The sequence below is a fragment of the Acinonyx jubatus genome, chromosome D2, assembly GCF_027475565.1.
Source record: "Acinonyx jubatus isolate Ajub_Pintada_27869175 chromosome D2, VMU_Ajub_asm_v1.0, whole genome shotgun sequence".
NCBI classification, from domain to species: domain Eukaryota; kingdom Metazoa; phylum Chordata; class Mammalia; order Carnivora; family Felidae; genus Acinonyx; species Acinonyx jubatus.
The window spans coordinates 25,271,641-25,297,104 of record NC_069393.1 but is presented as its reverse complement, the minus strand read 5'-3'; the positions used below and the strand labels follow the sequence as shown (position 1 = coordinate 25,297,104).

The 25,464-nt window shown below is 35.7% G+C and overlaps 1 long non-coding RNA gene across 1 annotated transcript in view; it reads left to right on the top strand.

Moving 5' to 3' along the window:
• Positions 1–246: 246 nt before the first annotated feature.
• Positions 247–25,464, top strand: part of LOC106967207 (uncharacterized) — a 36,255-nt gene continuing 11,037 nt past the window's right edge. The window contains exons 1-2 of the long non-coding RNA XR_008292193.1: positions 247–315; positions 517–583. This is a non-coding gene — a long non-coding RNA (uncharacterized LOC106967207). The remainder of the gene's footprint in view (positions 316–516; positions 584–25,464) is intronic.

The window sequence follows — 25,464 nt, the reverse complement described above, 5'->3', positions numbered from 1 at the left end:
CCTAGTATTTTAAAGTTATGGCTTATCATTTTTATGCAAAAAAAAAAAAAAAAGATTTATAAAGTATCGAATTTGTAGAAGAAAGGATTCCAATAACTCAAAAGAGAAACATCATATGTGGCAGAGACTACTTGCCACCAACCCATGATCTATTCTCTTTCTTTAGTAAAAGAACCACAGTTTTATTCGATATCGTATGTAATAAGCAAAAGGAATCTATTTCTGGGTTTCCTAGCAACCAGGTGAGACCATGTAAATAGGTTTGGAGCAACGCAGCTTGGGCTAATGTGTTACTTCAAGGAAACACCCATAAGAGTAAGCCGGCACCAATCCTTTACCACTTTGTTCTCTTTTCCTCCTGTCTGATAGCTGCTACACACTATCATATTGATTGGATAGTATTTAATGCTGAATTCAGTTTAAACAAAAGCCCATACTTTGCTTAGGTTGAGATTATTTGGGGTTAATCTGTCATATGTAGGTGAAACTAATCCTAGCTGTACAAATTCATTGCAGGGTATGAGACCATGATCACTAAATGGAAATAGGACGAGTGGAAAGGAATCTTAACAGCAACAACAGAGTAAACTATGTTAGTAAAAGTTTTATTATAGATTTAACTACTATTCAATTTAGTTTTATATTTCTTGTCATATATTTATAGAATCTAATCGTTTTACAAAGTTTGCTGGCAATAGGACAAAAAAAAAAAGAAAAGGAAAGGGATTTTGCAATCCTTCTCCATTTCCTGCTCCATACAGGCAACAATTTTTAAGTTTTTTCAAGCAAAATCTTTTATTTTTTATTGAAATTTACCTAAATTATATGCATACATTCTCCTTCCTTCCTTCCTTCTTTCCTTCCTTCCTTCCTTCCGTTCTTTTGTTCTTTCTTTCTTTGTCTCTTCTATATCTCTCTTCTTTGGTTAGGTCTGATCTTTTGACCTTCTATTTTAGAAGATGAGAATCTAGCTCTCCTTCGCTGTCCTGTTCCAAAAAATACACAAACACATGTCATCCACCTAATATACTTGTATATTAAGTTCAGTAGATCAATATTCAATGTGCATATCAATATAGCTGTGTCAACACTAGTCACATCCAAAACATGTAGTAAGGCATTACGCTGTACTTACTTTTCCTTTTATCTACATTTTGTTTTGCCTAGATGTAGTAATTTTCTTCTTTTATACGTATACTTTATTTTCCACGTACTAGCATGAATTCTCCACTAATGTCTTCTCAGCGTTATAAAACTTCTTTTAAAATTGCCAAGCTCTTCCTCTTCAATCAATTCCATGTTTTCTGACGAAATCTCCAACGGCGTTTCCTGACTTGCTTCTATCTGGCGAGGTTTCTCTGCAGGCAGGCTGATCAATTATACCCTGGGTGCCATTATATATGTGTGTGTGTGTGTGTGTGTGTGTGCGTGTGCGTGAACTCACCCCTTTGTAGTGTTGGAGTCTAGTTCCTGAAATGTTGAGTCTCCCTGTCTGGGTTATTGCAACTTTTTATAAGGAATATTCATTTGCTTCCTGAACAAGGTGTATATGAGGTAAAATTGTTGAGGTCTTACATGTCTACAAATTATCTGTATTGTATCTCTTGTTTAATGGGCTTTGTAAAATTGAGTAAAACATTTTAATTAGAAATGAATTTCTCTTAAAATTTTGAAAGCATTTTAATTGACTTCTGGTTTCTAGTTTTGATGTTGAGAATTTTTTTTTAATGTTTATTTATTTTGAGAGAGAGAGAAAAGAGAGAGCAGAGGAGGGACAAAGAGAGGGAGAAAAAGAATCCCAAGCAGGCTCTGTGCTGTCAGCTCAGAGTCTGATGTAGGGCTCAATCTCACAAACCATGAGATCATAACCTGAACCAAAATCAAGATCCAGTGTCTCAACCCACTGAGCCATCCAGACACCCCTTGCTGTTGAGAATTTGCTTGTTGTGCTTTTCTTTTTAATGAACATTTCACTTTCCTTTTTCAGAAATTTTAGGTAGTTCTTTCTCCAGGGTTTTGAAATTTTATAAATCAATGCCTTGTTGTAAGTCTATATTAATCCATTTTGCAGGATATTGAAATGGAGCCTATCAACTTGGAAATTGTTCTTTCGTGGGTAATTTCCTTCAGTTCATGGTTGGATACTATCTATATCTCATTACTCTTTCTAGCAGATTATTTAGAAGCTGAGTCTCCCCTACAGGTCTTTCATTTTTTAAATTCTCTCTCTCTTCTGTTTCCTGTCCCTAATCATATTTTGGTCTCAAGAATGTACCTTCACCTTTCTCTTTAATATTCAGTTTTGCTTTCTGCCCTCATGTATTTAATTTTCAAGAGCTTCTTTATTGTTACCAGAAGGGTCCTTATTTTTACTAAACTCGTGTTATAATTTCTTGGATTCAACACCATCTTTATCTTTCTGGTGATAGTAGTGATGATGTATTTAAATTTTCTTTTCTTCCTCTAAAGTCTTTTTCTTTCACTGATGTTTTTTCTCTTCATTTTGGTCTCTGACTTATTTTTGGACACTTCTCTCAACTCAGTAACCATTGGCTATTCATTCACATTTCAGTTTGAATAGGGTCCTTTTACACTTACAAATGAACATTCTAACAGGATCTGATTGGTTGATTTCATTAAGAAACCTTCACTATCACTATTTTTTTTAAAGGATTGCTCAGGTTCCAAAAAGAGATTTCTCTAATCTTTTGCTTGGGGAGAAGGTGGAAAAAAGGTATGCATTTGGGATCCTAGTAAGGGAATAAACCTATCTACTTTTAACAATTATTATTAACATCTTAGTTAAACATATTCTTACATCACTCTAAGGTCAAGAAGGACTAGGTTTGCCTTAGAGAGCTCGGTAAAGATTGCATTGTGAGATACCTAAGCTTGGAAGGAACCATTCCTACTCAGCTCAACTACAGATTTTAAAATTTTACAGATATGCCAAGGATATTTCTTCAGAGAAACTTATGTCCAGATACGAGAGATATCACATATATTGGTGATTCTGAAATCACAGATATTTAAGATTAATATTACAAAGTCATTAGTTTAGACAACATGAGAAAACACCAATTCATAAAAAGATCAAGAATAAATTCAGGATTTAATACAGATGAAATCGGGACATGAGGTCTGATTTGGGGCAAGTGGTGCAAACATTAAAGTGCTAGCCTTTTGGGGCGCCTGGGTGGCTCAGGTTCAACCACTGGTAAGACAGAGAGTAACATTCCCAGAGATTTTCTGACTCCCCTATATGCCTTCTATATAAGTAATTTATCTTCAAAGCAGAATTAAAAGTACTTGTATGGATGAAAGGACATTTCAGGTTAATCATCCAATTATATGAAGTGCATTTTTGGCCTCTATCTATACACCATGTTTTCCTGATTCTAAAACACACTTAATTTGAAAGGACACTATCGATTTAATAACAGTGTTTATCTAAAAACAACTTCTACCACCTTAAATGTGCATGCTGATTGAAAGACCTAGTTCATTTCAGAAACTAAAATAAGAAAACATAGATACATTACCCTTGAGAAACACAGAACAAAGCTTCCATTTCTCTGTACTTGCAATTCAAGCGTATCTTCAAATAGAAATAGCGTATATGATTTCATCTCCATAAATAGCACTGTAAACATTGCCTCCAAGAAAAGAAAGGACACTGTCAAGTCCTTCTCATACAGTTGGCCTGTTTGAGTAAAAAGTGCAGGGTCTTTTGCTTGTCTAAGGACTAAAAATAAACTAGTGAGGTAATTTAAACACTCTTTTTTTTCTGAGAAATACAAATGTTATTTTATTTTCTCGAAATTGGAGAATATATAAATATATAAATATATTTGTCTAGTGGTCATCTTAAATATCAGTGAATTTTTCTCCAGTTATCTCTATAATTACTTGGAAGTTTGATATTTCAAATATGGCACTGAGTGCAGGAACTCGACAAAGACTTGCGCCAGCTGGTAGAGTCTAATGCAAGGTCAGCCTGTGCACTAATCAACAAGATCAGGGTCATGAAGTGGGTAGGGGGACAGATAAAATTTTTCACAGCTTTGAAACATCACATATAGGTGGATACGTACATGTAGCTGGAAAGAAACACCTGCCTTGGATTTGAGTATCTGTCACAGGAAGCACTCTGGATGGGGGGGGGGGGGGGGGGAGGAAGGAAATGTCTGGATATTATTGTTTTCATCACTATTCTTGGGTTTGTCTCTTCTATTATACAGTAATTAATATGGCAGCCATAGCCCCATTTTTAATGACTATCTTAGAAATATGAAAGCTTTAGCCATACGCCAAACCTTAGTCTATTATGGAAGGAAATTAGATTTTTTTTGAAAAACGTCAGTTCTGTTGCTTTAATTAGGAAATTTACATGGGGCATTTTATTTGGTTTTATCTTGATTTTTCTGAAAAGACAGAGACCGTGTAAACCTAGGAGGCATGTAACGTATTTTCCGTTTTTAGACTCCATGCTTTAGGAACCCTATCCATTAATTACACAGTAGAGTAATCAAGAGAAAATGGAATAGCTGTACCTGATCAACATGACTTGCTTGGGTGTGTTGTTCATTCTCTGGTTTTCATTGTTCAAGCCCGGAGTCAGTCAGTTGTTAGCAATTCATACATATCTTCAAAGGCAATGCTGAACAAGAAAGAAGTAATATCACTCTCTGTATCTCATTGCAATTACATTTCTTATATGCAGCCCATCCACAGGATGGAGTAATTACAAGATAACATGTCATTTCATAGCCAACTATATCTATTTTTGCATAAATCCATTATATCTTTTTTATTATAAGAATTAGATATGCAAACAATTCATTTCTTGCAGAAACCAGTGCAACTGCTTTTCCTATCCACTCAGTGCTAGACTAGAAGCTATTTCAAGAGCAGACAGATGCTGGAATAGAGAATATAGAGTTCATAGCATCAGCCCCCATAACATCTGGTACTTTCAAGAGTGTTTTTTATACATTACTATTTTTTTCCTACCATATTTTTTCTCATCATTTATTTTCGAACTCACCCCATCATTCATCTCCCTCTCATCCTTTTTGATATATTTTCCTTTAATTCAAGTATGCATCATTTGTTCATTCACTCGCCGGCTATTTATTTCATACCTATTCTGTACAAGGCTTTGCTTTAGACTGTCGATACCACAGATAAAATCCCTGCCCTCATATACTTACTGTGCATTCTGGTGGGTGGACAAAGACAACTTTTAAAAAGAAGTTACAAGCATGATTACAATTAAGGAAGGAGAAGGATGTGGGGCTTGAATGTTACCCTCCTCTCTCCCTGGGCTGGTGCCAAAATGTTGTGTAGAGCTGTATGTAAATGAGATTTCAACATTTTCCTCCGCTGACAGCTAGTTAGAGGGAACTCTTGGGGGCTTCCAATGGGGGTCAGAAGGAAATACATTAGAAGTGTAACCCACCTGTTCTTAAGCCTCATCTGTGACTTCAGGATGTATGGGGGCTTCATCTCCCAAGGATCCTTGGTACTTGATGGAGGTGTTTGGTAATGCTCAACTTTAGAGATATGTGAGCAAATAGAAAATGTCCATGTTGTCTATTGAAGGTGTCCCATTATCAAGCCTTCAGTCTCTAATAGAGACAATAGCAACAACAACAAAAACAAAAACAGTTGAGCAAAGAGTATGACTACGACATAATTCCACTTTCTTAGAGGCCACTGCTGTGATTTTGCAACCAGACTCCATACAGCACCCAGATCTGCCACAAATATTGTGACTCCCATTCAACCAGTTGTATCCTGAAAGATAAGCAGCAGAGAAACTTGTATTACAGATGAGACCACGTGTAGAGCCTTCTTTTGTTAGGCTCCACTCAGGCACTCAGGTTACTGATAATAAGTAATAGCCACTAAAGTGATATGTTGAAATCCAAAGAGGCCTCTAAAGACGATGTCTCCACATCATTAGCAGATACAACATATTACAACCTCCGTTTTGCTTTGGGTGAGAAATATTTAGCATTCAGATAAACTTTAGAATTCTAAGACAATAGTCTTCAGAATCTCTGAAAATTTACTTCTGATTTTATGGTATGCATCTGGTACCTAAATTCCTACCTTGATAAGAAGTTTCAATTGAACTTCTAGCTAATTAATATGATCTATAAAGGATTGGCCTTTGATACCATATTATGATTTTTAAATTTCAAATTTATTTTTCATGGGCATCATTTTGTTCATATTTTAGAAAAACCAACGGAGAAAAAAAACACTTGTCGATATCTGAGCTAACACATTAAATCCAAAATACCTGATAAATGCAATTTTTTAACTTTGCTTCTTTTTTTGCCTACATTTTAAATTAGCAAAATCTCATAATTGAGAGTAAGAAAGATTTATTCTATCTAGATTTGCTTGTAAGTGGCTTCCTGAGATATACTTGGACATTGGATCGGTATCTACTTACAGGTTAGGAGACAGCAAAAGGGGTTTGGGTAGAGCTAGGGACATTAGTTTTTTTCATGGGTCTATTTTCCATAAGCATTTTGGTTTTGGATTAAAGTCTGGATCAAAGTTTGGGGTTGATGAATCTGACTGGCAGTGCCTGTGCCAAATGATCATACTCTCACTACAAGAAAAGTTGAGAAAGCAAATATCTGACATTTTTATCTTCAAAAATGGAAATCAGTCTCCGCTTCATAAGTTGAGGATTGCTATACCCAAAAAGGGGGTGAGATACTGGGCAGCAAAAGAAAGTAAAATGTCCTCTAGGGAATTCCTCACTAGAGGTGAGTTTGAAGCAGTAAACCTGGTTTAGAGTCAACACAAGAGGTCTTATGGATCTCCTAAGGTTTTTGATTATTTGCAACCTGGGATATAATTCAAAAGATTAAGATAACCAAATGTTTGTCCCTTTTACATTTTTAATAAACTTTATTTTTAGAGCAGTTTTTTTCAAGTTTTTATCTAAATTCTAGTTAACATATACAGTAAAATTGATTTCAGGTGTAGAGTTTAGTGATTCATCACTTACATATAACACCCAGTGCTCATCATAAGTGCCCTCCTTAATACCTATCACCCATCTAGCCCATTCCCCACCCACCTTCCTCCACCAACCCTCAGTTTGTTCTCTGTAATTAAGAGCCTCATATGGCTTACTTCTTCTCTCTCTTTTTTCCCTTTGCTCATTTGTTTTGTTTCTTAAATTCCACATATGAGTGAAATCATATAGTATTTGTCTTTCTCTGACTGACTTATTTCACTTAGCATAATACACTCTAGCTTCATCCATGTCATTGGAAATGGCAAGATTTCATTCTTTTTGATGGCTGAGTAATACCCCATTGTGTATATATATGTATATGTATATACACCACATCTTCTTTATCCATTCATCAGGTGATAGACATTTGGGCTCTTTCCATAGTTTAGATATTGTTGATAATGCTGCTATAAACATTGTGGGGGGGGCATGTGCCCCTTCAAATCTGTATTGTTGTGTCCTTTTGGTAAATACCTAGTAGTGTAATTGCTGGGTCATAGGGTAGTTCTGTTTTTAAATTCACAACAATATTGAGCAGAAGATACAGAGATTTCCCATATACCCTGTGTTCACACACATAAATAGCCTCTCCCATTATCAATATAACCAGCCGTATTGGTAGATTTGTTACAATTGATGAATCTATACTGACATATCATTATCATCCAAAGTCCATAATTTACATTAGGGTTCACTCTTGGTGTTGTACTTCTACACATTTGAACAAATGTATAATGACATGTATCCACCATTACAGTTGCATCAGAGTATTTTCTTGCCCTTAAAATTCTCTGTGTTTAGCCTATCCATCCCTCCCCCAATTGCTGGCAATCACGGATCTTTTTACTGTCTCTACACTTTTGCCTTTTCAGAATGTCATATAGTTGGAATCATACAGTATATAGCCCTTTTTAATTGGCTTCTTTCAGTTAGCAATATGCATTTAAGATTTCTCCATGTTTTTTGATGGTTCAATAGCTCATTTCCTTTTAGCACTAATAGCCCATTGTCTTGATGTATCACAGTTTTCTTATTAATTCCCCTACTGAAGGACATCTTGTTTTTTTCCAAGTTTGGGTAGTTATAAATAAAACTGCATGTTTTTATGTAGGCATGTTTTCAACTTCTTTGGGTAAATATCACAATCGCTGGATTGTATAATAAGGGTTTGTTCAGTTTTTAAAGAAACTGCCAAACTGTCTTCCATTGGCTTTGTAACATTTTGCATTCCCACCAGTGATATGGGAGTTCCTGCTGCTCCATATCCCTGTGATCACTTGGTGTTGTCAGTGTTTTGAATTTTGACCATTCAGATAGGTGTGTAATGGTATCTCATTGCTGTTTTCATTTGCGATTCTCTGATGAGATTGACTGTGGAACATCTTTTCTTATGCTTAATTTCTACTTGTATGTCTTCTTTGGTGATGTGTCAGTTAAGATCTTTGTCCCATTTATCTATCAGTTTGTTTCCTTATTGTTTAGTGTTTTTTTTTTTTTCCTTACATTTTCAAATAATCTTCTTTGCATTGCATTCTGCTATGAGTTTAGAGAAACTTGGGCCAGGCTTTAAATTACACATTATTTCAGGAGTCAAGTGGGAACCCAAGATAGATTATCTTCCCTATTATGTAACCTGGGCTTAAGTATAAAAAACACCATGGACACCGATTTTCATAGAGGGTGGCTCTGTTATTTTAGAATCATATATGCAATCAGGGTTCAAGACACTTTTTTTATTTATTTTATTTTATTAACATTTATTTATTTTTGAGACAGAGAGAGACAGAGCATGAACGGGGGAGGGTCAGAGAGAGAGGGAGACACAGAATCCGAAACAGGCTCCAGGCTCTGAGCTGTGAGCACAGAGCCCGATGCAGGGCTTGAACTCATGGACCGCGAGATCATGACCTGAGCCAAAGTCGGACGTTCAACTGACTGAGCCACCCAGGCACCCGTCAAGACACTTTTTTAAATGATTTACTGCAACTCCTCATGAAACAAGTATTCCCTTTTCACCAATTCTAGCTCATGGTCACCTTGTCTCTGCTTGACTATCTCTAAATATGAAAAACACACAACCCGCAGAAGTAGTCCGGAATATTATAAGGCAATTCAACTTCTGAGAAGTCTCTCCCTAATGTCTATCCCAGATCGTCTAAGTGTTAAGATGGGTTCAGAAATAGACTTTGAGATGGAGATTTGTGAGCACATTCATGGCAAAATGCCCCCTAAATCAACACCTCTAGGAAAGGAAAAGAAGTAGGATAGGTGGAGGGGGGAGTTTAACTTTGGTCAGAAGAGGACTCAGTTGATCCCTTGTGGGGATCTGGAGTTGGCCCTTTTAAGTTACCTTGCCTTGAGTAAAGGAATATAGGAGAGTTCAACTCCCCATCCTGTACCAGCCATTGGATTTGGGCCATCCATGGGGAGGGGACATAATTTTGAATGAATAGACTCTCTTTAGGTGAGGACAGTTGTCAGAGAGCTACCATCACTTTCAAAAGCTGAAATGTGATCTCAATTCTGAACAGGGTATCTAAGCTTAACATAGATGACTACCTGTGACTTTTCTCCATTCTTTCTTATCTGCCTTCCAGAGCCAATGAAGTTCAATACCTCTTCCACACAGGCCAAGAATATTAGAGTACACATTTTTACTACTCATAAGTCTCCCAATGTTTTCTTTATGACAGTCGCAACCATATACATTACATATTTGTTCCTCGAATTGAATGGATAATGTGGATGTGTTCTCACTGCCTACCATACAGTGATATATTTTAACTTATCCTAAAAAGACATTACTTTTTGGAAACTTCCACCTCATGATTGACCAATTAGTGATAGTGAAAATTCATGTTTGTCCTATTATTTCTATTTTGCTTTCTTCCCTTTCCTTCTAAAGATCGTTTTATTGTGCCCAAAGGCAGAAACACAGTATTTCTAGGATATTCCAACTGACCTAATTTTGAAATATATAAATTTCCTAAAGATCCTGCCTGATTCTCCACCCGTAACACCTAGCCTAGAACATAGTAGGTGTTCAATCAATGTTATTTGCATGCATACAGGAAGTTTAATTCCTAACTGACATGCAAATTTATTTGGTTAAATCCAAACTCAGACAAAGATACTGAGAGTTCTTATTCATATGAAATGTGGCCTTTCTATTGTTACTCACAAGCTCTATATGAGAGAGTTGATGAAATATAATGAAGACAAAAGAGCCAGATAGTCTCATGATTCTGGCCTTATTTGTTTCAATTCCCTTGAACTTTCTTGTGTGTAAGGAAACAGCTTTGTTAACAGATTCCCTTGTGATTTTGAAGAGTGATGAGAAAATTCCAAACCAACTCTTTACTTTTAATTTAATTATATTGATGGAGCCTTACACTGAGAATAACACTAGCTATCAATCAACTTTACCTACTTCTGTGTTCTGGAAAAACTCATCTCAGCTCTTTTTCCCCCCTTCTTTTATCACTGTCTTCCTTTTTGTGATTAAGCTAAGATAAACCATCTTTCCAAAGAGAAGTCAGTATTCAGTTCAAATTCATTTTTGGTGGCCAAAGCAAATGGATGCACTTTCCGTATGATGTAGCTCAGCATTCACTAAGTTTTCATCTGTATTGTTTCCTCACAATTGGAACATATTTATGATCAATATCTTGTTTATGAGGAATGATTACTTCTTAGCCAAGGGGTATCACATAAGAAATTTCAAAAAAAAAAAAAAAAGAAAAAAGAAAGAGAGAGAGAGAGAGAGAGAGAGAGAGAAAATAGTTTGCACCTGGCCAAGTTATTGGAACAGCCAATTCTTCATCCTCTACTACAGCCTGAATATCTGTTTTAATTACAACACTATATTTAGTTTTTGATGAAAACTTCACATATAACTGCAATCGTATATAATTCAGAATTATATCAGTCTTGTGTTTTAAAAATTACATATAGGGGCGCCTGGGTGGCGCAGTCGGTTAAGCATCCGACTTCAGCCAGGTCACGATCTCGCGGTCCGTGAGTTCGAGCCCCGCGTCAGGCTCTGGGCTGATGGCTCGGAGCCTGGAGCCTGTTTCCGATTCTGTGTCTCCCTCTCTCTCTGCCCCTCCCCCGTTCATGCTCTGTCTCTCTCTGTCCCAAAAATAAATAAACGTTGAAAAAAAAATTTAAAAAAAATTACATATAGTCCAAGTAATTCCTTGAAGTTCCTTGTAAATTAAAGCCACATTTTCTATAACATTAAAAAGGGGCAAGAAGTTGACTTTTTTTAATTATTTTTTTTAATATATGAAACTTATTATCAAATTGGTTTCCATACAACACCCAGTGCTCATACCAAAAGATGCCCTCTTCAATGCCCATCACCTACCCTCCCCTCCCTCCCACCCCCCATCAACCCTCAGTTTGTTCTCAGTTTTTAAAGAGTCTCTTAAGGAAGTTGACATTTTTCTAGTAACCTATTGTTATGTGAACGTAAAATTTGATAAAATGCAAACTTTTTTTCCACACGAAAAGCAATGTTCTAAGTGCTTTATTTGTAACAGTTTATTTACACTTATGTGTTAGGAATTATTATCTTTGTTTGATAAAGGAAGAAACGGAGGCACAGTGAAGTAAAAAAAATTGTCCAAGTTCACAAAACTAGCAAAAGTATTATCTAGATTTGAGCTCAGGCAGTCTGATGCCAGCCAAGTCCACAATCAAAACAACATATCCTACTGTTTCTATTACTAAACACAAATTTAATTTCCCTTTGGCTCTTTTTTCTTGTTATTAAAATGACATGATTTTTTTTAAATAAGTTTCATTTTCAACCTTTACTTTCCTATATAGTATCACAATCTTTGATATTGTCAGTCAGTGTTTAACTTAACAGTGTTATCTTTCAGGATTCCACTATGGAATGATAAACTTAAGTGAAGTGGTGTGTTAACTTTGAAGGTTCTGATAGATGAGCATGTTGAAAGTCTCTAGGTATAATCAGGAGTCTAATATTTGTCACTAATTTTGTAACTTTAGCATATCACTTGATTTTAGAATTCAGAGTTTAGAATTTCAGGCCTTAAAATAAGACAGGTCAATTAAGTATAAAACTTTTGCTTCTGAATCATTGAAACTTATCCCTGTGCCTGGATCATAATCTTCGGCATTATTACCATCCGTATTACTTAATGAGCACATCCTACATGATTTGAAAACATTATTATATTATATTATATTATATTCCCACATCCTGGGAGTAGGTGTTCGTTTCAGTTGAGAAGACTGAAGCTTAGAAAGGGAAAAGGATCCCAAATCCCACAAATCCCCAATCCCCAATCAGGGGTAAGGTGGTCGTGGAGCATTGTTGGAACCCTAGTTTATTCAATACTGAAATTCACATACTCCCCACAACAGGATAGCTCATAAATAATTAAAGCAAATAAAATGATAACCAAATTCTCTTGACCACTGGACCAGTGTTTCTATCAGTCAGGGTCCACTAAGAAAATAGAAATCACTTGTCAGAGACACGGAGAGAATCTAAGGGAAAAAATTATTAACTGCATATAAAGCTGTTACTTGTGTAACTAAAAGTTAAAAAAGAGAAATGTAAGAGATCACGGAGGTAGGAACTGCAGGAGGCAGCGCCACTACTATGGTCAGGGGAACAAAAGGAGGGAACAAAGAGAAGATATTGGAATTATTAAAATGTAGGAAGGGGACCCCCATAGCGCTAAAACTAGGAAGTCCAGAGAGAAGGTGTTTCTTGGCTAGTGCAGGTTTTCATGGAGTGGGCAACAATGAAGATGGTTTGAGAATGTTGCAAAAGCAGTAGACTGGATCTGGCTGGAAGAAGGACCCATTCTTGCTTCCCTGAATAAAGAAGCGCTCCTTATGTGTGACGTCTACCGGACGACCCAAAACACAGGAAACAGACAGAAGAAGCAAATCCCATGTCCCTCCTGTAGCCCAACTGTCCTGATTAGTAGAACCTTACCTACAGTTAGAGAGTAAAGCAGAAATGGTGATGGAGAGCTCAGCTCCAACCTCAGAAGGCAGAGAATAGAAGTGAATTTCGAGCTGAAATACAGTAGTTTAATAACTAGCACTGTGTTAAAATTAATTATGGATGTCATCCGCACTCCCAAGTCTATAGTACTTTGGGATCCGCCCTTCATACATCCATGTCTCTGTGGGAGAAAAATCTGTGCTTAAATTTGAGTGATCTGAGATTTTTTTTAAAGCTAAGCCTTTCTTCTTTCCTTCCTTTCTACTTTTTATCTCTCTGATACTTTAACTGCATCCCTTTCCATCCCAATCTTCTATCTCCATGAAATATCAAATTATGATTCATAAGAAGGAATGGAAAACAAAGTAAAACAAAGATTCAAAAAAAAACAAAAAAAATGTAGGAGGGGAAAGGTGAAAAAAACATTCCCTTATCTAGTAAGTTCAGACTTTATGATTCCACAAAACAACTTGTGTATTTGGGATAAAATATAAGGTAACTTTTGTCTTAACATTCTTAATGGAAGATAGAAAAATGTGTCACATGTATCCAGGGTCTATCTTCAATACTTCTCCCCAATACATTAAGCAGACAGCAAAATAAATTATTTGTATTGCCACAATTGTATTGGTGTCATAAATATTTTATTATTAAACTCGATTTTCTCATATAATATCCTTGTTGCTAAAATTATTTTTGCCTTTAACAATAGTACTTGACAGGTATACAATGTAGGATAAATAATCAGTGTGAAATCTTATGTTTCCTTTATGAGAACTCAGCCAACGCCAAGGCATATAGATCAAATTCGTGTCATTCTCTTAAACTGATTCTGGAATATAGTTCTGAAAACAAATGCAATCGATGCCTATTTATTACATTCCTACCATGTGTCAAAGTTTAAGCACTGAGAATTAAAATGAGAATAAACTAAATAGCATCTAGATATGGAAGAGATTAAAGACATTATGGAAAATATTATGTACAACTCGATGCCAATAGAGGTTAGCATCAAGATAAAACGAGAATGGAAATATTTTGCAAAGTATGAATTATAAATGATTCAAGAGGAATTTTAAAAAGCTAAACAATTGTTTATCATAAAATAACCAATTGTTAATCATAAATTGCTAATCATAAAATTGTTAATCATAAAATAACCAATATTTGTCAAAAAGTGATTTTCAAAATAGGTTGCAGGCCCACATCTTTTAACAAACATATTCTAGCTTACTTTTAATGTTGTAGAACTTTATTAAATTAAAAGATATAATTTCCAGGCTCCTGAGTGGCTCAGTTGGTTAAGCTCTGACTCTTGATTTTGGTCAGGTCATGATCTCACGGTTCCTGAGATCGAACCCCGTGTTGGGGTCTGTGCTGATAGGGTGGGGCCTGCTTGGGATTCTCTCTCTTCTCTCTCTCTCTCTCTCTCTCTCTCTCTCTCTCTCCGCCCCTCCCCTGCTGTGCATTTTCTCTGTCTCTCTCAAAATAAAGAAATAAACTTTAAATAAAGAGAGATAATTTTATTTGGCAAGAAAACAGTATAGAAATGTTTAAAACAATCTCAAATTAACGCATAAATACTGCGTACATCTATTTTTTATTCTACTTATTGGAAGGGAAGCCACAGTTCCTGTTCCTTTGCCCTTTGGTATAGAAGCTTAACATTAGTTTAATGCGTCTGCTAAATCAATGCACCACCTACCTTAACCATGAAAGGAGTATATTTTCTGTTGACCAAGTTTAGACTAAAGAAATAGACATGAATTGACCCCACATATACCCCTTCTCTTTCTTTGAAATTGGTTTGCCCTTAGAGAGTACACTGTCTGATGTGTTGTCTGCAACAAGCTAACTAGAATATTTTCTGTGCCTTACAGCACCTGTAGTTTCCGGCACCGTCAACGACTACCTGGTGAAGTCTCATTTGGGGACACAGGTTTAGGAAACTCTAAACATTTTGTAACATATAAGACATGTCTTTCCAACTAACCTTTATTGATAACGAAGGTGGCACTTTATCAGCTTAATGTGTTTTCTCTATTAGTGCTGATATTTATGGGGCTTCATAAAAACCCAACACTTCCTAATACCTTTTAGTTGAAGCTGAAAAGTTTATTTTCACATTTTTCTGGAAGAATAAATATGCCAACTAAATATCAACTAAATCTGAGGAAAATAGAAAGGAGAATATGGCTGTTTTTCTTTATCAGATATTAAAATATATTATAAAGCTCTTATAAATAAAATGTGTTGCTACCAAATGATCAGACCTTTCACATGAGGTGGCATATCAGGTGGCTATGGATAGTTCAGAACCCTTGAAAAGCATCAGGTGGAGGATGAACACGGAAAGTTTCTATGTGCAATTTTCTTTTGCTTTTTTTAAGATCATTCTTATGCTTCATTATAAAAATATCTATTCTGAAGTCCACTTTTAAATATCACAAAATGAATTCAAGATATCAAAAGATTGTGCTTTATATTGTCAGAAGACACCGTCTTTGTTGCCCACTACTATCCCTCAGTATAATTGAGAGCAGATAATTGCAATAATATTTATATATTTTATTATTATTTAAAATTTATGTATTTAAATTCAAGTTAGTCAACATACAGTATAGTATTGGTTTCAAAAGTAGAACCCAGGGATTCATCACTTACATATAAAACCCAGTGCTCATCCCAATAAGTGTCCTCCTTAATGCCCATCACACATTAAACCCATCCCCCCACCTTCCTCCCCTGCAGCAACCCTCAGTTCTCTGTATTTAAGAGGCTCTTCTGGTTTGCTTCCCTCTCTGTTTTTATCTTATTTTTCCTTCCATTCTTATGCTCATCTGTTGTGTTTCTTAAATTCCACATATGAGTGAAATCATATGATATTTGCCTTTCTCTGACTGATTTATTCACTTAGCTTAATACCCTCCAGTTCCACCCATGTTGTTGCAAATGCAAGATTTCATTCTTTTCTAATGGCTGAGTAATATTCCATTGTGGATATATATGACACCTTCTTTATCCATTCATCAGTCAATGGACATTTGGCTCTTTCCATACTTCGGTCATTGTCAATAGCACTGCTATAAACATTGGGGTGCATGTACCCTTTTAAATCAGTATTTTTGTATCCTTTGGATAAATACCTAGTAGTGCAATTACTGAGTCATAGTGAGTTCTCTTTTTCATTTTTTTGAGGAACCTCCATACTATTATCTAGAGTGGCTGCACCAGTTTGCATTCCCACCAGCAGTGCAAAAGTGTTCTCCTTTCTCCACATCCTTGCCAACATCTGTTGTTTCCTGAGTTGTTCGTTGCAGCCATTTTAACAGGTGTGAGGTGACATCTCATTGTGGCTTTGATTCATATTTCCCTGATGATGACTGATGTTGGACATCTTTTCATTGGATACTCTTTCCTGCCTGGTCAAAGATTAGTTGGCCATATATTTGTCGGTCCATTTTTGGGTTCTCTATTCTGTTCCACTGGTCTATGTGTCAGTTTTTGTACCAGTATCATACTGTCTTGATGATTACAGTCTTATAATATATCTTGAAGCCCACAGTTGTGAGGCCTCCAGCTTTGCCTTTCATTTTCAATGTTACTTTGGCTATTCAGGGTCTTCTCTGGTTCCATACAAATTTCATGTTATCTGCTGTAATAGCAGGTCCACTTTACTAGGACCTGACTGTTTGAATTTCACTTTCCTTTAATGCTGTTTATATATGCACATATCATTTACTTAGGTCCCAGTACATTAGGGACTAATTGTCACATTGAATGGGGCACACTGTTCCTAGAGGGTCCTTACCTTCAAAATTTATAAGCATAATTTCTTTTTGAATCCTGAAATCCACTTCAAGAAATGGGATATAAGCCCAAACCTATGTAAATGACATCATTCAAGCAAATTTACTCAGGATAGGGGAGTATGTTTCAGAAGAGAAAATGCTTTTTAATGAATCACGGGTATGACTAAATTGGAATAGCCAATTGAGATATCACAATAAAATAGAAAACATACTCCTAGATTATTCAATTCAACATTTATTTATTTTTGAGACAGAGCATGAACAGGGGAGGGTCAGAGAGAGAGAGGGAGACAGAATCGGAAACAGGCTCCAGGCTCTGAGCTGTCAGCACAGAGCCCGACGCAGGGCTTGAACTCAGGAACCGTGAGAGCATGACCTGAGCTGAAGTCGGACGCTTAACCGACTGAGCCACCCAGGCGCCCCAAGATTATTCAATTTTTAAGAACAGGTTATAGTATTGTGTTTTCTCCACCTCTTATTTAGAATTAGGATGGATGAGAATATGATTAAAATGTGACTAGATGTTGAAATCCTATAATTTGATTAAATTCTGTCTCTTGATCCTAAAATCCTATGTGCCGTTTGGAAAAATAAATAAATCCTGAAGGTTTTTAACATATATTCTAAAATGTTGCAATATTGGAGTTATATATTTAATAAAATATTTATATATTTATGGTGCATGCAAAATTAGCCAAAGAATAAAAGAATAAAATCTGTATAATTCAATGGACTTGTCTTAACAAATTAACCAAAAGACAATAACCAAGTGAAAGACATGACTAAATTCACTATAGTGGTATGAGTACCTAGGGAAGGTGATCATAAAATATTATTTCATAGATCTGATCGGTTGAAATAAATGCCGTTTTAGTTGGAGTGTTTATTCCTCCAAGCACATGTATTAATGGCATGAAGAAAATTAAAATATTAAGCAAAATACATTTGAATATAATGTCAATTCCCTAAGTATCTTGACTTCATGAAGAAATGTTACTTCTCTATTAACCTTATGTATTAGTCTACTCTGGCTTCTATAACAAAATACCAGAGAAGGTGGCTTAAAAAACAGAAATTTATTTCTCATAGTTGGGAAGACTGAGATCAAGAAGTCCAAAATCAAGGTTCCTGGCTTACAGATGGCTATCTTCTTGCTGTGTCCTCACATGTTTGTTTTGTTTTTGTTTTTGTTTTTGTTTTTGTTTTTGTTTTTCATAACAACAGGATGGGAGCTCCATCCTCATAACTAATTAGCTCCCAAAGACTCCACTTCCAAATATCATCACGTTAGGGGTTGGGGTTTCAACATATAAATTTTGAGGGAACACAATTCAGTCCATAGCACTCTCACGTTGATTTAGTGATAAGACATTACATTATAATTTATTTGAAATCATGTGCAAGTAAAAAAAAATGTGGGGGTGCCTGGGTGACTCAGTTGGTTGAGCGTCCAACTTTGGCTCAGGTCATGATCTCACAGTTTGTGAGTTCAAGCTCCACATCAGGCTCTGTGCTGACAGCTCGGAGCCTGAAGCCTGCTTCGGATTCTGTGTCTCCCTCTCTTTCTGCCCCTCCCTCAATCACACTTTGTCTCTCTCTCCTTCAAAAATAAATAAACATTAAAATTTTTTTTAAAAATGTAAACTAAATGTTCATATTGTATGTTGGAATAAATACTAACTAGTTAAAATTAAATAATGTTATTATTTTGATTTATTATAAATCTGTTTTCTTTAACTCAAAAATATATCTGCCCATTTCAGCAAATCAATAAGGGATTTTTTCCTAACTAAAGATCTCAAAATGCATTCTCAAATTTGAAAAAAAAGGGGTGTCTATTACAAATTGCTTTTATGTCATTTATTCAGAGTCAGAACAGATCTTGCATTTCTACTCTACACAACAGCTCTCCCTTAATTTTTTAATGTATTTCTAAACATACCTTCATCCCATCCCCTACCCCTTCATGCTATAAGATCTATCATTTAATCCAATTCTGCATAATCAGTTAATATTTTCTCCTTTACCTCTTACCAAGCCAGAAATCTAGATATTCCCCAGGAAATACTTTCCTGGGAAAAGTTGGAAAGAAGTTGTCAAGTCCCAGGGTAACTACCATGTGGAAATTCTGGAACCTCCACTCTCTGTCCTTTGTCAGCAGCCTTATCGAGATTATCGCTGTGGTAGAGGTGTCTAGATGACTTCCCAATCTCCATTCTCTGTTTCTTCAGTGATCAAAGAATCCACTTTTATTCCAGGTGAAGGACCAGGATTTTATTTTTATTTCATTTTACTTATTCTTCCTAATCTGATGTGGTTCATTTATTTTGTAAAATACAATTCATATGTTGTCCAACTGTCAAATTTCTATCGAGTTTCCCATTACTCGCTCTCACTTTCTCTATTAATCTCTTCATAGATGAGAAGCCAACATTTTGTAGGCCAGCATCATCCAAGGATCACACTTTAAGTAGTACTGTACTATATGATTCCATGCCCTAGCTTCTTACAGCCCACTGTAGTCAGTGAAGCATAAGGGATTTATAAGGTGAGACCTCAGAGAAAGTTCCTTAGGAGGAGTACAGACAGCTTGTATGTGTTCTTCTTGCCTTCGCTGTTCCCACTTCCTATCTGCAATGTAGGCCTAGTGGCTGGAGCTCCACGATACCACTGTACCTTGATAAGCTAAGTATAGTGGACACAAAGGTAGGAACCTGAAGCTCTGAAAACACTGTGAGACCCCCAGGTGTATTTTGGACTCCTAGCCCCTGGATTTGGTAAGAAGTTTCCAACTTCTTCCTTATTTAAGCCTCCGTTGTTTCTAACCTCAGATGCTAGCTGTGAAACATTATGTCTATTTGATATTGACATGTACAAGAAAATGCATTTTAACAATCTGGAAGATAGATAAAATGAGTCTAGAAATTCCACTTGAACAGAAGAGAAAATTAAGAACAGTTCAGTGAAGCTCCAAGCCCAGATTAAGAAGCCTGAGGGTATTCATCAAACTGATTAATTAATCAACAAGTCAGAACAGTAAGGAGCGTTGACTACTAACATATTCTTCATTTGGGCTAAGTAACTGGAAGCAGAACTATTTGCCTTAGATTAAATAATTGAATGTTAGCCCTGTAACTGAAGAGATAAGAATTATAGGCCACACACATTCCAGGATAAAAACAAACAGAAAATCCATCCAGATACCATATCTTTCTGTATCCCATAATCCCCAGATAGGATACCAAAAAAAAAAAAAAAAAAAAGAAAAGAAAAAAAAAGGTAATTAAGACAACTAAAATGTAAAGATTAGCAGATAGTTTTGAATGACCACCAAACATCTGAAAAAAAAACAACTACTTGAAGGAATGGTAACAAATCAAAACAGAAACAACACCACCCTCAAAAATCTTTTATAGAGCAAATAGAATTTAAAAATCAGAAAAAATATAATGAACTCCATACATTTCAGAGAATATCACATTAAAAAAAAAGAAGAAGAAGTAGAGGGGTGCCTGCGTGGCTCAGTGGGTTAAGCGTCTGACTCTTGATTGCTGCTCAGGTCATGATCTCATAGTTTGTGGGACTGGGCTCCATGTCGGGCTGGGTGATGAAAACATGGAGCCTGCTTGGGATTCTCTCTCCCTCTTTCTGCTGCTCCCCCACTTACACTCTCTCTAAAAATAAATAAACTTTAAAAAATTAAAATAAAATAACTAGAGATCATGGAGTTTTGAAGTGCGATTTTGAATTAACTGAACTTCCAGTAAAATATTTTTTTCACTTATTTAATAAATATTTATTGAATGTCTGCTTCTAAGTTCCAGGTTCCATTTCAGGTAACTGTTGAATTGTATTGTAATTTGGAACAAAACAATACAGAGCTTTGTTTTATATAACTTTATTGCATGTAGGTAGAGACACAGTGAATAAAAAATGGACTGCTACTGTCCTTTCTTTGAAACCTACTTTAAAAAGAAAAAGAAGGAAAAGAATAAACAGAAAAGGAAACTGAATCGTCAGTGAAACTAGGAAATAAAAACAAGCACAAAATAAAATCTATGAAAACAAGGCTGTCCAATGCAGGAAAATTGAACCTGGTTCATGAAGATGTTCAAGAAAACATTTATGCCTTGCAAGGTGTCAGGAAACACACATTGGTCACAAGTAGATGGTACTTTCCACAAAGAATAGCTGTCATCCAAGGAGGAATGGGTGTCGCTTTCTTACAAGCATGTCCCTGAGCCTACCTAAAACCTTAGAATGGGAGAAAAAAATAGGCTGAAATTGGAAATATAATGATATGCTGTCTTTGCAAGGAGCAGGCGATCAGGATGATAGCATAAAGAGGAAAAAGTAAGTTAGAATCGGCTCTGCAGTATTACCTTAAGTATATGAATACCATCTTGCTAAATCCAGTGGTTTGTTCTCGATCATCATTTTGGTGGCCATTTCTACTGCATTTGACAAAATAGATAATCATTCCTTGTAGAAATCCTTTCTTTCTTTAGCCGTGGTATATCAAGCACCCTTCATTTTAATCCCACTCCTTTTGTATTTCCTTCTCAGCATCCTTTTCAGTCTCTTTTCCCTACTTCCTAAATAATGGGTTGTCATGTGCTTAATTCACAATTCCTTTCTTTCACTACCAATACTCCCTCCTTAAGTGATGTCATCTGGTCCTATGGTTAGTACCATCTGTATTCTGACAACCCCAGGATTTATCTGCAGCCCTAACTTTTCCCTAAGAATTTGATTAATAAGAATTCCATGCTTAATAACTCTACTAGACTGCCCAACAGTCAGTTAAAATTAAGATGCCCAATGTCCAACAATGAATTCCCAATTCTCAATACTTTCTATGCCCCCATATCCCCTAGGGGGAAAAAATGAAAAGAGTAAGGTAAAAATAAAAGTTCCTGCTGATCCATACAATTGTTTAGGAGAAAATATAGCTGTCATTCCTGAGTCCAATCTATGTTCCATCTCCTTTCCAATAAGGAAGGATAAGTGTTGATAATATTGTTTTTTTTTAACTCTTAGACCCAACTATTGATGCTAATATTTGGTGGGAGTTTGAAGAGAAAAATGGTTTGGATGGTTTTAAAGTATTTCCCCTAAGATATACTTCTTTACTACAAAGATTAGTAATGTATAGTCCAGAAACAGCAAAGACCATCATAACCAATTGGGTAAGTTTAATATCCCAACTCATAAGATTATCATATTAGTCTCATAAACCCCTTGGTAAGACACATGGACAAAGAAAAAAAAGTACTTAGTATTATTGTCAAAACAGCATAAATTCGTCTCATTTTGATCATGAGAAAATATCAGACAAACCCAAATGGAGGGACATTCTAGAAAATAACCGATAATTCTCCAAAAGTTTCAAGATCATGAAAGAAAAAAAAAAAGCTTGAGGAATTATTGAAAATTGGAGGACACGAAGAGAAATAAAAACTAAATGCAACCCTAACACCTATTAGAATAACCAATATCCAGAACACTGACACCAGCAAATGCTGGAAAGAACACGGAGCAACAGGAACTCTCATCCATTGCTGGTGGGAAGGCAAAATGGTACTGACACTTTGGAAGACAATTTGGCAGTTTCTTACAAAACTGAACATATGCTTACAATTTGATCCAGATGTCACACCTCTTGGTATTTACCCTCATGAATTGGTATATATATATATACACACACCCGGTATATATATATATATATATATATATATATATATATAACCCAACACTTATATTTTGATAAGTGTTCAAGTCATGAAATCTTATGTTTCAAACATGAAAACATGTTTTCAATTTGTGTGGACATAAAATGTATCTTTTATGTTTATAGTAGATGTTTCATGTTTATACATGTTTATGGTAGCTGTATTCGTAATTGCTCAAACATGGAAGTAACCAAGATGTCTTTCAGTAAGTGAATGGATTAATAAACTGGTGTATCTAGACAATGGAATGTTATTTATCACTAAAAAGAAATGAGCTATCAAACTATGAAAAAACAAAGAAGAAACTTAAATGCATTTCATTAAGTGTGAAAGGTCAATCTGGAAAAGTGACATAATGTGGGATTCCAACAGTCCTTTGCCTTTGGAAAAGGCAAAACTATGGAGATAGCAAAAAGATTAATGGTTTCCAGGGGTTAAGGAGGAAGAAGTCATGAATAGAGCATAGAGAATTTTTAGGACCGTGAAACTATTTGATAATACATGTCACTTACATTTGTCAAACCCATAGAATGTACAACACTAAGAGTGAACCTTAGTGTAAACTCTGGACTTTGGGTGATAATGATGTATCAGTGTAGGTTCATGGACTATAACAAATGTACTAGTCTAATAAGAAATGTTGATAATAGGGGAGGTTATCCATGTGTGGGGACGGGGGCATATTAAAACACTGTATTTTCCACATAATTTTTTGTGACCTAAAATTGCTCTAAAAATAAAGTTTCTCATAAATATGGAGAACAAACTGAGGGTTACTGGAGGGTTGTGGGAGGGGGGGATGGGCTAAATGGGTAAGGGGCACTAAGGAATCTACTCCTGAAATCATTGTTGCACTATATGATAACTAATTTGATGTAATTTTTTTAAAAAAAATTAAAAAATAAAGTTTCTTAATTAAAAAGTAGGTAAATGTAACACAGTATCCTAGATAGTCTTCTAGAACAGAAAATGGACATTAGTAGAGAAACCAGTAAAATTTGAATAAAGAATGTTAATTTCCTGGTTTGACAATATCCTGTTAGTAAGGTGTTAACATTAGTGGATGCTGGGTGAGCAGTAAATAGAAACTATCCAAAGTTTGCAACATTTCTGTAAGTTTCAAAATAGTTCAAACTAAAAGCTTTCCAAAATATGGACATACTGGTATGGAAGATTTGTGTGGTCTGTGAAGAACTAAACGCCACCCTTTTTAAATGTTAGATTTCTCTGGAACTTGTTTTAAGGATAAACTTATCTGATGAAAGAATTAAAACTTGCTGCATACGATATCCTTGTTTACTGACTCCTGAGAGGGCACAGTTTTCATTTCATGGTAGAAAGGAAATAGAAACGTGAGGAGAGTTCATGCTTTCTGGGTAGGAAATTGACCGAGGTTCAAATAAGGGCCAGCGACAGGGTTTTCCGCAGGTCTAACCCCATGGTAATGTTCTACTACATTTTCCTATTACCAAAGTTCCCTGTACAAAATTATATCTTATCTGTGTCTGGGCTTTCCAGAGACCCCGTAGTCAGAAACATCCCTAATTTCAGCCTAACTGGCCTTCTGATAAATTGGCAAGACTGGAAACTTTTCCTTTCATAGGTGTGAAACACTCTGGTGTCTGAAGCTTCAAATAAAGTACATGCAACTCCCCATTTCCCATCCTTATTCTGAAAATCGAATAAGGGAGTGGACTTCTTGCTTCAGACTAAATGAGAAGAATTGAAGTCCCCCAACCCCATTGCCCTCCCATCCAAGCTCTCAGTAACCAGCCCCTCTTTCACGGACAAAGCTCAAATATGAAGCAGAAAGAATTTTAAAGAAAATGCAAAAGATCTTTTAAAAAATAATATCCAATGTACATCTGAATTCAATAGATGGGTGATGGGTATTAAAGAGAGCACCTGTTATGATGAGCCCTGGGTGTTGTATGTAAGTGATAAATCACTAAAGTTTACTTCTTTTTAATTTTTTTGACATTTACTTATTATTGAGAGACAGAGACAGCGCATGAGCAAGGGAGGGGCAGAGAGAGAGGGAGACACATACTCTGAAGCAGGCTTCAGGCTCTGAGCTGTCAGTACAGAATCCAATGCCGGGCTCCAACTCAGGAACCACGGGATCATGACCTGAGCCAAAGTCGGAGGCTCAACAGACTGAGCCACCCAGGGGCCCCACTAAATTTTACTTCTGAGACCAATGTTGCACTACATATTAGCTAACTGAAATTTAACTTAAAATCATTTGAAAATAAAATAAATTCAATAGCGAAAGTGGACTGAAAAATTATTCATTTAGGGCCCATCCATTGGCAACCATTTTATCAATTCATTTTTTCAAATAAGTAAATCCCAGAAAGAAAGTTGACGATCATTTTCTACAGTTTTACACCAACATGTAGATTTTTTTAAAACATTAATATAAAACATACTAGTTTCCAAAGAGAGTTCAGAAGAATATACACATACACATATACATTTGCGCATATATATACATATGTATACATAAATACGTATATAATTTTTAAACCAAAAATAAACAGTCCAATTGTCCTTATGATGACAAAGGCTATCCATGCTGTGGGAGAATACAAAATTATCTAGAAAAAGTGTACAGAATTATAAAGAATAAGGTTTCTACTAAATCAATGCTAACCAGAGATGTCATTATTTATGAAATCACAAGTGAACAAAGAGCAGACCTAACATGATTTGAAGATAAAAATGCTCTTAATTCAGGTTTCTTTTCTCTTTTCGTTTCTTTTTTTCTTTTCTTTTCTTTTCTTTTTCTTTTCTTTCTCTTTCTTTCTTTCTTTCTTTCTTTCTTTCTTTCTTATTCTCTCAGGATTCTCTCCTGGGTATATATAAAAGAGAATATATATA